Here is a 12968-nt window from a genome sequence, read left to right as displayed (position 1 = left end):
TGAGTGGTCCCAGAGGGCTATCTGTCCATTAGAGAATGCCAATTGTGCAATGTCCTGTGAGCGTTGATGCTCTATTCTATTGAAATTAGATCCCAAATTGGCTGAATTGTCCACGTCTGAGTCTGGCCCTTTAGCTCAGGGTTTGTTGTTTGGTCAACCTTTCTTGAAGGAATTGACAACATTTGTAGCTACTTTTAGTGGGCTGGATAAAGCTCAATCTTCTCTTCGACGGGCTTTTCGCCCGGTTTTTGGAAGGGCCGGACGATATAGGGGACGATCGTTCGGCCGTGGGGCTAATTAAAATACCCAGCGTGGATATCAGCGAGGAGTAGGTCAGGATTCTGGTTACAACAATAACAAATCTACCTTCTACCCCTCTCGCAAAGGAAGGGGTCAGTTCAAAAGAGGACGTTACGGTGGTAACCAAGGAGGACATCATGATTCCTCGACTTCAGGTGAGATTGATCCCTGCTTCCAAGGTTGTATTAGGGGGCAGGATTCAATTTTTTCTTCCAAATTGGCGTCTGATCTCCAGCGATGCATGGGTGTTGGGTTACAAGATAGAGTTCTACAGTTCCCTACATCAGTCCCAACCTCCTTCGCCCCTGGTTTTTTCCCGTCAGGATCAAGAGTTCATTTCAGCAGAAATCGATACTCTTCTGGCAAAAGGGGCCATTCTTCGAAATTCAAGCCATCCTCAGGGTTTCGCAAGCAACGTCTTTCTAGTCCAGAAAAAAGGGGGCAGTTCCCGGTTGGTGCTCAATCTTAAAGATTTCAACGGAGGGGTAGTCTATCGCCACTTCAAGATTGAGGGGATCCATCTTCTGAGAGATATTCTTCGAGAAGGGGACTGGATGGTCCGGCTCGATCTGAAGGATGCGTACTTGTCGATTCCCATTTACGGTCCTCATCGTCGGTTCTTGCAGTTCCAGTGGCAGGGGAGTTGGTTTGAATACAAAGTTCTCCCGTTCGGCCTCTTGTCAGCACCTTGGTGCTTCACGAAACTTCTGAGGCCTGTTGTGGAGTCTCTGCGAGCCCGGGGTGTTTGTCTAATAATCTATCTGGACGACATTCTCATCATGGCGCAGTGCCCTCAAGTGTTGATGACACACTTAGAATGGTCAATAACTCTTTTACAATCTCTGGTGCATCCTCAGAAGTCTGTTTCCCTTCCCTCTCAGTCGATAGAAGTTCTGGGTTTCCTAGTCGATTCCCTCTCTTGTCAGCTCTTCTTGCCCAATCAGAATATCAGATCCATCAAGAGGGAGTTGAGTTTAGTTTTGTCCAAACAGAGTGTATCATTGAGGTCTATAGCTCGGATTGTCGGTCTCTTAGCTTCCTCAATACAGGCGATTTTCACAGGCCTTCTTCATTACCGGGCACTTCAACATTTAAAAATCCGTCATCTCCAGTAAGGCCTTCAATATTCAGATCAGATTCCTCTTTCAGAGGAAGCGAGGTGGGAGATGTTATGGTGGTTGGAGCACATGGAGTCTTGGAATGGGCGAGCCCTATTTGGAGCGTCCCCGGAAGTGGTAATAGAATCCGACGCCAGTCTGTGGGGATGGGGAGCCCGTTGCGGACACATGTCAATGGGAGGCCGGTGGTCTCAGGAAGAATTGTCTCTCCATATAAATTGCCTGGAACTTCTGGCAGGGTCTTTTGCGATCCGTTGTCTATGTCCACGCAAGACAAATTGTTGCATACTCCTCCGCATGGACAATGTCTCAGCGGTTCGGTATGTCAACAAGTTGGGGGCAACGAAGTCCAAGATCATGGTGGAAATCGCCAAGGATTTTTGGCACTTTTGTCTTCAGAGGAAGATCACAGTTAATGCAGAGTATCTCCCAGGTCGCAGCAATCTGATTGCAGACTGGAACTCTCACCACCTCCAGGATTTCAGGGATAGGAGGCTTCATCCTCGAGTATTTCGCTCTCTTTCCCGAGTTTGGGGTCAGTGCTAGATTGATCTGTTTGCCTCTCGTCTCAACACTCAGCTTCCCCTGTTTTTCAGCTGGCGCCCAGATCTGGAAGCCCTGGCCACGGACGCCTTTCTACAAGCCTGGCCGTCTTTCCTGTGTTATACCTTTCCCCGTTCATGATGATCCCCAGGGTCTTGGCTCGCACAAAACATTATCAGTTGGAGCTGATTCTGATCACTCCTCTGTGGAGGGCTCAAGCTTGGTTCCCAGTTCTTCTGGAAATGAGTTGTGCAGTGCTGCTCCTTCTTCCCCGGCGGTGGAATCTCTTGCTGGACCCTCTCAACAACCTGCATCCCCTAATAGAGTCAGGTCATCTTCTCCTAGTTGCATGGCGGGTTTCGGGGAACGCTGGCAAATCCCAGGCCTTTCCCGAGACGCTACCAAATTTATCAGCGAGGCTTGGTTTCCCAACACACACAAACGTTATGCAACAGCTTGGAAACAATGGTGTGGTTGGTGTACTCAACGGGAGGGGGATCCCGCTTGGGCGGATGTCTCTCTGATCGTGAATTTTCCGGCTTCTATCGCTTCATCAGGTCTTGCTTATAGGACGGTTAACAATTTCCGTTCTGCCATTTCTGCCGGTCACATTCATATCGATGGCAAACCTGCTGGGGAACATCCTTTAATTTCTAAGTTGCTCAAAGGTATTCGGCTGGTAAAACCCCCTTGTCCAAAGTATGTTGCCTTATGGGATGTTTCTGTTGTTTTGCGTTTCTTGGAGGCTTGGCCGTCCAATTAATCTTTATCCCGCAAGCAACTTTCAGCAAAACTGACCATGTTATTGTGTCTAGTTTCATGCAAACATGTTTCTGATGTTCGTGCTCTGGATCTAGCAGGTTGTAGTTTTTCACCTGAAGGTGTTACATTTGCTATCCCCAGACGCACTAAGTGTAATACGTCTTCAATTACCTACCCATCTTTTCCCAATAATCCGCAATTGTGTGTAGTTCAATGTATTAAGGATTATGAGGTAAGTACTGCTCCTTTTCGTCAAGACATGCAAGGTCAATTATTGATTGCTCTGCAGAAACCTTTTTGTCCTGTGACCCCAACTACGTTGGCAAGATGGGTGAGATGGCTCATGAAGGAGGCTGGTATTGATGTTTCCAAATTTGGTGCGCATTCCGCACGTGGGGCTATGGCTTCCAAAGCTTTTTCTATGGTAGTGAGTTTACTTGACATTATGAAGGCCGCTGATTGATCGTCTGATTATATGTTCAAAACGTTTTATTATAAACCAATTGTCAATATTGCTTCTGTTGTGGTGGCACAGCTTTAAACAAGCATAATCGGAGCCTCTGGTCCTGACATAGAATTCAAAATTTGCGAACATACGTGACAAGAATTTTCAAATCTATTAAGGACACGGAGGCGAGGATTATCCCAACCATATTTCTGCATTTCACATATGTTAGCATTGTTGTTATTTCTTGCACATTGCATATTGTGTTTTGCTGCATCTTTCGGCTTTCTGTCCCCCCCCCCCCTTTTTGACATTTTCTTTCCTACATAAGGGAATGGTATATTACAACTCTATATCTTTTTTTCAGGCTCTGATCCTAAATGAAGTCTCCTGTCCAGCCCTTTTTGGCCTGCCTGCTGGTTATCTACAGATTCCGGTTTTCTCTACGAATGCAAGCATCCGGTCTTTCATCGTAGTGGACTTCTGTTTGTCGCTTGTTTTTTCCTACCACGCTCTTCATATTGGACAGTTAATTTCTTCACTTCTATTGTTTTAAATTGCCAAAGAAAGAGGATGTGGTATTCTCTGTAGGACATTTTATAGTGGTTACTCTATGGTTTATCATGTGATACCCAGAGTATTCATGGGTATTGCAGTATTGTTTTTCTTTACTGTTTTCTAATTGGCTGCTGAGCATTTCTAGTAAAGAAATGAGAAAGCATAATCCTCGCCTCCATGTCCTTAATAGAATTGAAAATTCTTGTCACGTATGTTCGCAAATTTTGAATTGACATCAATAAAGTGGCAAAGAATAACAGTCCTCGTCCTCATAGAAACACAGAACAGGCACTAAGAAAATTTAAAAAAAGTAATTTTTAAAATCAGCATCATACTTGTTAATTAAATTGATTACTTATAACAGCTGCTTACTAGCCCTGCTTTGGAACACCTAAAAAAGTGCCTTTTACTGTTTTCAGTTCACCTTCTCAAAAAACCGGGACATGAGACACTATTACCGAAATCTGCTGGGACAACTGTTGAAAAACCCGGACGGTCCGGGCAAATACAGGACGCCTGGTCACCCGGGCAGTACCAATCACCCAGGCCTATGTGTCATCCTTCCTGCAGAAAATCAAATCCAAAATCAGTTCTCTTCAACAGGACTTCAAAGTCTGGTTGCAGGATGTCCACAAAGATGTCGTGGAGATTGGCGACAGGGTTGATGGCCTTCCTGCATCTCTTTACTGGACCTTTCTCCCTTCTCCTCTTCACCATACCCCCTACCCCCTCCTCTCGACTTTTCTCCTCTTTCCAGCTATTGACCTTTGCCCTCACCTGTCCTTGCTCATAGTTCCCACCCTGTCTATCCACTGGACTTTTTTCTGGTAACTTTCGCTCGTCAATTGAGACCTAGCAATCTGATTGATCCCCAATGGAGCTACCTGTTTAGCTATTGGAGTGATTGGCTGTGGATTCCCTCCTTGGACGTCTCCTACCCAGTCGGTCTTTGGGCAGACTTCCTTTTGTCTCTCCTGCTGTCTTTTCCTTCATCCTCCCCCTTCACACTTCCCCCTTTCCCCCTCCTCTCTATTTGTCTCACCTTTCTTTCCTCTCCCAATTTGTTGCTTAATTTTTGACGTAATGTGCATTTGTTTTTATTCTCTGTAACATTGTGTAGCCTAATGTAAAGTGCTCTGATACTTACGGGTCTAAACAGCACTATATATAACTCATAAATAACGTTCCTCTGAATTTCTGTTGGACCTTTGAAGACGTCCCTTGGGCGTCAAAACTGTTTGTACTCACCTTGATAACGAGCAACCTCGGTTGATGCCTGATGGAGCTGTCATATCCAGCTAAAGAGGAGACTGGCCCTGGTCTTACCACCTCGGCCGTCACCTACCCAGCCGGACATCTGACATTGTTTTCCTCGTCTTTCCTGTTGTGCATTCCCTCCCTCCCCCTCCTCCTCCACCGTGACTCTTTGATTTAAGTGATGTAACTATGTAACCTGTAACTCACTGTATTCATGTAAAGCGCTCCGATACCTCCGGGTCTAGTAGCGTTATATAAAACTTTTTCAAACAAACAATATATTAACAGTACATTGGATGCAGAAACCGAGCATAAAGTGTGATTATCAATGGTGCCTCTGACCATACAAATTAGACTTACCTAGCGTATAGACCATTTGCTAACATGCCACTATCATGCCAACTGCTGATTTTGGGATTCATCAATACAGTGGCAAGATCAGAAATTAACTCCAGTTAAAACGTTCTTTGGTTGAAGGTGTCAACAGTGAGTAGGCTGTCTTCTAACAGCAGTGATGTGTGGAAATTCAGAACATTTAGGAAAACAATTTGTATAAGCATGACTGATGAACACTGCTCCTCCACTTAGCCTAACAAATTTGCTCACACCTCTTAAACAATTGTAAAAAGATCTACTGCCTAAAATTGAGGCACTCTCTGCCTTCCTATGACCTCTGTTATTCCTCCACACCTTACTCCATCTTCAGTAGTGGGCACACAGTGAAATATTACTATTAGGAGGAGGCACAGGAGATGTCAGCCTTTAGATATTGCAGAGCGGTTGAGCAGTTTGCTGCCTCATTGGGACACTTTCTGACCTACCTTACAATCACTAATAGTATACCACGATTTACAAATCACTCTCCCTATCTGATTCTGCTGTTACCCCAAAAACCTATTTCATCCCATCATCCCTCCCGCCACCCACTGCATCTCATTTTCTTCACTTCCTATCAGTTGTAAGATGCATAAGATTGGTTACCTATAAATCACTATTGCCTATCCAGTGAGCTACCAATGCCTTGGGCAATACCTGATTCACCCACAAGTATTCTTTCTTATTGTCTCTGCCTTGCTTGTGTTTTCTCTCTCCCACTGTGCTTTAAGATGATTTATCACAGCTCAAAAAGCTATAGAAATAAGCAATGTAACATCTTAAAACGCAGACAACTGAAGTCCCTTCATTCTAAAAGTATAAATGAACATATTCTTTATTTTCAACGACTAATATCTACCTCTCTCTTCCTCTTTTTGTCTCTCTGAGTATCTCTCTTATCAACTTAAAATGTTCCTTGGTCTTTGTCACTTTCTCTGGGTCTCTTTTTTTAGGCTTCTTTCTCTTTTCCTCTCTCTCTCAGTCTGTCTTTCAGTGCCTCAATGTCTAGATCTCTCTTAAGTGTTGGCATGTGCATAGTGACAGTGTAGAAAACTAGAGTGATTCTGGAGACTTTGAACATCAATATGCAATCTCTGACGCCCGTCATCCTCCCCCAAACAGCCCCAAATTATCTGCCACAATGTGCATTATCCTTCTGTCCAAGAGCAGCAAGATCTTCCGCATACCTCTGAGTCCCTCCTCTGCTCATCATCCTACAACCACTTACCACTTCTTCTGCCCTTATCCATCTCTCCTTCGCGATTGGGGTACTCATACTTCCTCCTTCAGATGTACCATAGAGATTTCCCCCCTCTTTCTCCACTCAGTCATGCTCATCTTGTTGCTGTCCGTATCCTTTACTCTTACATACTTTCCATCTTCCACTACAGTCCCTTCTACTAGTTTCTCTTCTGACCTTCCTCCAACCTTATTCTCCACTAGAACATATTTTTACTCTCTTCATGAATTTCCCATCTTTTTTCTCCCCAGTCCTCCACCACACTGCATTGCAAGGCCTGCATCAAAAAGTCCTGGTGAAGGGGATCTCTGGGTGCAGGTGGTATTTACATCAAACACAGATTGCACAAAATCAGAAACTTAACCACCCAACTGAAGGGAATGCTTGCAGCTAGATGGTCACCATGCTCCTGCTACCAGCCCTTTAACAGCTGCATGGCTTTTTGGCCGGTGGAACTCCTGGGCCGCAGAGTTTGTCAATGCCTGGCTACCTCCTTGGCAATGCTGTTCCAAAAGCATGAGTGGAATGTTTTTTAAAGTGGCAAAAGGCTCACATTTTAATGCCGTTGTTTTCAAACTTTTTATGCAGAGCCACCCCAGAGTTAAAAATATTTTGGTACTCCCCGCCGATGTAAACTGCTGAAATGTTTAACAATGAACATTGATTACTTATATGATTAGATGTTTCATATTTGAAATTCAGGGTTCTTGATTGGACTAAAATCAAAGACAAACATTTTATTCTGTGGTATATTATCCTACTTCACCTTCCAAACATGTAAAAGGCTGGGATGTCACATCATTTCCAAAAAAAACAGCCAAGCTAGAATGCAAACTCCAGCGATATTCATGGAACCTTTTGTTCAATTTACAAATATATAAGGTTGCTTGCTACAGCAGATTTTGCAGAGTGCAAAAAGCGATGGGTAGAATGCTTGAATTATATCAGTAACTTGTAATTACTTAGAACCATGTTCCAGTCCAACGACTTGCTGTAGAGGACGCGCTGGATTTAGGAATAGTATAATTTACTATTCCTACTCCAGTTTGTGCAACAGCAGGAAGGTGTTGGATTGTAAATCCAATACCAGCGCGTCCCCTACAGCAAGCCGTTGAAAGGACTTTTGATGTAATTGTTCTCGTTGTAACAACGCAGTCGTTGTAAAAACCGTGTTGTAATGGAATTCGTTGTAGCGCATTCGATGTAAAGGGTGTTTCCCTTAAAAAAAGTCATGTTCATGTTATCAATCCCAGAAAGATGAAAGTTTGAGGCACCCCTACTGGAATTCAACATTTATGCAGATTGTGTGTAGATGTCTACAGATGGCACAATAATGGTACATATTACTACCGAAAGGCAGTTGCCTATATTGTGCAATAAACAGAATGGAGCATGCTTTTCCCCTTGATGTCAAAAAGCAACATATCCTTTGTGCACTTTAATGGCACTTTATGTTTAATTAGTGTTGCACAATTTCGAAGTCTTCACAGTACCAAACAAATATGAGACAAGATGCTATTAAAATGTATGTTTTACATTAATGCACAACGTTAACTTTATAGACTTACGGAAAGCAAAATTATTCTGGCGAAAAATTGTCTGGCTTTTAACTGCCATTTCATTGGTACTTATTGTAGCTCTTTGATTAGAGTGAAAAAAATGCTTTGTACCACGGCTATTATACTTTGGTGGTTGTGGGATACGATAATTGCAGCTTTGACCCATTTCAACCGTTCACTTTAAATAGTGATTCACAGCTCTTTATTATGAAAAGAAACATTCATGTTATATAATGATAACATGGATTTGTATTTCAATTGTCAAAGCAATAAAGACACACACAGGGCTGTCAGGACTGCAACTGTCTGTGCAAAAATACCTTGTTGTGTCTGAAGGTCAGGCCTGTAGCTCCAGTCCAGCCAGCCTAGCCCAGGGAACCTGACCGGTGGGCTAAAGCCCTCTCAGCCGAATGGTAGTTGCACGCCTGATGTGGCTACAGCCAGGATGAGCACTGGCGGCGCTCAATATTTTGAATAGTTGCAGCACTGAGGCTGGGATTGCATACAACTTGATGCATGCACATTCAAAACCTTTTCAAAGTGGTTGACACCTGTGTGCCTGTCTAGAGATTAGTTACTTAGTCTGTGCTGAGGCTGTTCCAAATAACAATGACCTATTTCAATTTCTCAATCTGTGGAAAAACAAAGAATCAGTAAAACAGGTCCCAGAGTTATAGTAGCTGAAGTTTCAGGGAGCTGACATGGAATATTACCCAAGTGAAAAAAGTAACAGAAAATTGCATATTCACTCACTCATCAACCCACACATTCCTTTCACTGAGTTAAGCAACAGCTCCAGAGATCTGTCACTCGTGCCTTAATTGTTTATATTCTGTGAGCAATGATAAATTGTACAATTCTGCGGTACTGGATCTGTTCTGAAGAAATGGAAGATTGTACTTATTGCCTTCTTTGAGAGAGGGAAGCTTCCTTTGCTATTGCCATACTGTCCTCATTCTGTGAAGAACTAAAGATTGGCCAGCTGGTACCTAATTTGTGTCTGTTTGTGTTAATGGCACCTGTCCTCTGAAGGAGGGATGTTTGCACTGTTTCTGTCCAAGTTATAGCCGTTGTGTGAAGAGGAGTATTTCCACATCTTAGAACAAAGGATAGTTTAAATGCCTTTGCATAAATGCCCGGGCCAGTCAGAAGCTTTAATTGGGCCTGATGGACTTTGGATATCTGAACCTCAATTTCTTAGTGAAATCAAACAAATGTTGCCATTGGCCATGTGGCCTTTGATAGTCTAATTGAAACATTGTAAGGGCGCTAACATCGGAAATTCATTTCCATTTCTATGAAGCCTATATGTGACTGCACAATGAAGACCAAGGATTAGTTATTTCAACCATAAAGGTTTATTTTAAAACATGAATCCAGCGAGTGTATATGCCAGGGGTCTTCAATCTGTGGGGCGCAACCCCCAGGGGGGGCGTGGAGTCATAGATAGGGGGTAGCACATTCCCAGTTGCACTTCTGCCTGGAACTGGAAACACACTTTTTTATGTTCACGCCTGCCCTTTCCCCCACTGCTGTCTATGAAATTACTCTGCTCTGCCCTCGCTCTGTTAACTGTTGTCGTACTCTGACCTCCGTTTTGGCTTGGGGAAAGCCCACATAGGCTATCCCGGGCTCTGGTGTAGGGTGGAGTTAAAGGGGGAGGAAGGGGGAGGCAGTCAGACTCCCAACTGCGCCACAGAGACCAATCTTTTAAAACAAAAAGGGTGTTCCAAAAACCAAAATTAGCTTTTTTTTTTCGTTTTTTTTTAAATTCAGAACAGAGGCTCTCATGACATTGACATATTACAGTACAATCAATGGCGGGTGGATACACATATGGCAAATAGACGCATACAATTCAGTGTGAACGTCACTATTCTGCACAATCAAACCATAGTCCTTACATAATCTTATGATTGCATGAAGGCATTTTGCGTATGCCACACTTCCCCTCTGTAACTCCTCCATGCCCCCCATACCGTGTCCCATTTCTTTCAGCCCTTTGGCACCAATACAGATCGTGCGTCCATTCTTCCACAGTCGGCAAGATGTCGCTGCCCCACAAGTGAGCTATGTTCCGCTTGGCGACCATGCTCTCCAATGCCAGACAGATCTTATCCCACTTGGGCCAGGTGGTGTCATTCGTTACTCCCAGGATATGCCATCTGGCCTCCAACGGGACCTCAGCCCCAATCACCTCGGATATAATAGCTGCCAAGTTAGACCAGTACGTCTTGATCTTAACACTGTCCCACAAAATATGAAACAAGCACTGGCGTTGCCAATAGGTCTCGCAGTAGGAAAGTTGGAGCTATTGGTTTTGTAAATGACATTTTATATTTATGTTTTGTGATTTACAATGCCAATACTTTTAACTTTAGCAAATGTGACACTTATATCATTTGTAATGCCACATTTTTTGTATTTACGTGACTTAGATGTATATATCTTACTAATAGAAATGTCTTTTTTTTGTTAATTAATTAATATTGAAATAAAAGTTATTTATAATGTATAATGGCAATATTGTAAAATTTCCAAAATACCTTTTGTGAATATTATGTTCAGTGTTTTTTTTGGTGAAGAATATCTAAGATTAGAAGTGAAATCTTAAAAAAATGTTGTGGCATTTGTAATAAAGTTTGAAACATTGAGCGAAGATTTTATAAATTGTTGTTGTTGAATTCTTGCATGGATTGATGCAGTGGTGGTGCGGATAGAGTGATGTTGTGGCGTTCAGTGATGTTGTGGTAGCGCATAGTGATGTTGTGGTGCCTTTGAGTGATGCTGTGGTGTTGCGATATATAGATCGTGTGCTAAAGATATATTCAGGGCGATACATAGATAAATAGAGTGACGGCGATAGATAGAGTGAGGGCGATAGATAGATAGAATGAGGTAGATGAGCACAGGAGAAGAGAAGAGAACAGGGAGTTAAAGAAGGAAGTGTGGTTGAATAGAGCAGCATATCATCACAGGAGAATAGAACATGGAGTTAAAGAAGGAAGTGGGGTGCAAGAGAGCAGCAGATCAGCATAGTGTGTGCAGTATGATTGAAGGCTGTGTGCACTGAGTGAGGCCTGTGCGCAGTGTGAGTGAGGCCTGTGTGCAGTGCGAGTGAGAGCTGTGTGCACTAAGTGAGGGCTGTTTGCACTGAGATTTAGGGCTGTGTGCACTGAGTGTGTGCAGTATGCACTGAGTGCAGACTGTGTGCAGTGTGATTGAGGGCTGTAAGCACTGAGTGAGGCCTGTGTGCAGTGTGAGTGAGGCCTGTGTGCAGTGTGAGTGAGGGCTGTGTGCACTGAGTGAGGGCTGTTTGCACTGAGTAACGCCTGTGTGTAGTGTGAGTGAGGCCCGTGTGCAGTGCGAGTGAGAGCTGTGTGCACTGAGTGACGGCTGTGTGCACTGAGTGAGGCCTGTATGCAGTGCAATTGAGACCTTTGTGCAGTGTGAGTGAGGGCTGTGTGCACTGAGTGAGGGCTGTGTGTAGTGTAAGTGAGGGCTGTGTGCACTGCGAGTGAGGCCTTTGTGCAGTGTGAGTGAGGGCTGTGTGCACTGTGAGTTAGGGCTGTGTGCACTAAGTGTGTACTATATGCACTGAGTGAGGCATGTGTGCAGTGCGAGTGAGGAATGTGTGTACTGTGAGTTAGGGCTGTGTGCACTGAGTGACGGCTGTATGCACTGAGTGAGGCCTGTATGCAGTGCGATCGAAGACTTTGTGCAGTGTGAGTGAGGGCTGTGTGCACTGAGTGAGGCCTGTGTGCAGTGTGAGTGAGGGCTGTGTAGACTTCCACAATATTTGCAATTTGTGTTCACTATTGAGGTTTAATAACAGGTTGCGACACTAGAAGTAAGTGTCGTCTCTCCGAGCACGACCAAATAGACGTGGGAACGTCTTGAAGAATATAATCAACTTCAAAGAATCATGATTTCCATCATATTTTATTCCATGTTTCTTCACAGGAAATGATCAATATCATATAGCTGGTTGTTAGTTAAACATCCTTAAACTTCCCAAGATTTTCAGAAAAACCATTGAGAAATCACCCAATGCATTTCGGACTATTTCAGTCCTTTGTCAGGGGTAGTCTGAAAATAATATAGAAAAAATATATGTAGGATCTTTTCAAGTGTCATATTGCACAAACAAATTACAAAAATAGAAACACTACTGTAAATTAATCACATGCTCTACAAACTCATTGTTTGTGTAATCATTGCTAACTCAATCGCGATTGTATCAGACACCATAGAATGATTAAGTGAAACAAAGATAATAGATTGATAGTCCCAAGACATCCTAATCAATAGTAAACCTTGGATGTGTCACGTTAACTGCTTTTGAATTTGATGAAAAATAAAAACATATTTTACGAATCATCTTATTTTAACTAAACCTTTACGTTACTTAGCATTTGTGCAACAAGTTCTGCTAAACATCTCATTTGCGGAATGCTTTTTAGTACTTTGGAATTCTTAACATTTGGAACAAAGAGTAACATAGTAAGTCTGCTATAGTGGTGGCCATTTTTTTGGGGGGGGGGAGGGGGCGAGAGCAACAAATAAAACGTCTGGGGCCTAACCACCCCAGGAGACTGGAGTGCTTTAATCTCAGTCGTAAAGATTCTAATCTGTTGTCGGCCATCCGCTGTGAAATGCAAATATAAACTAAAGGGAACGAAACTCGCCTTCTCACCAAATACCCTAAAATACAAGGGAACCAACTTTAGAAACACTGTGAAAACCACCACGTTTTTTTACACAAACTATTACATGCAGGTAAAATGCTATTTTTTTTCTTACGCTTGTTA

The 12968-nt window shown here is 43.2% G+C and overlaps 1 long non-coding RNA gene across 1 annotated transcript in view; it reads left to right on the top strand.

Annotated features, from left to right (window-relative positions):
• LOC144797989 (uncharacterized) overlaps nt 1-10816 on the top strand; it is a 53913-nt gene extending 43097 nt beyond the window's left edge. Inside the window, exon 2 of the long non-coding RNA XR_013603480.1 lies at nt 3536-10816. This is a non-coding gene — a long non-coding RNA (uncharacterized LOC144797989). The remainder of the gene's footprint in view (nt 1-3535) is intronic.
• The last annotated feature ends 2152 nt before the right edge of the window (nt 10817-12968 follow it).

This window comes from Lissotriton helveticus, chromosome 1_2, assembly GCF_964261635.1.
Source record: "Lissotriton helveticus chromosome 1_2, aLisHel1.1, whole genome shotgun sequence".
NCBI classification, from domain to species: domain Eukaryota; kingdom Metazoa; phylum Chordata; class Amphibia; order Caudata; family Salamandridae; genus Lissotriton; species Lissotriton helveticus.
The sequence above is the reverse complement of the archived record's forward strand: the minus strand, read 5'-3'. Positions and strand labels throughout refer to the sequence as shown.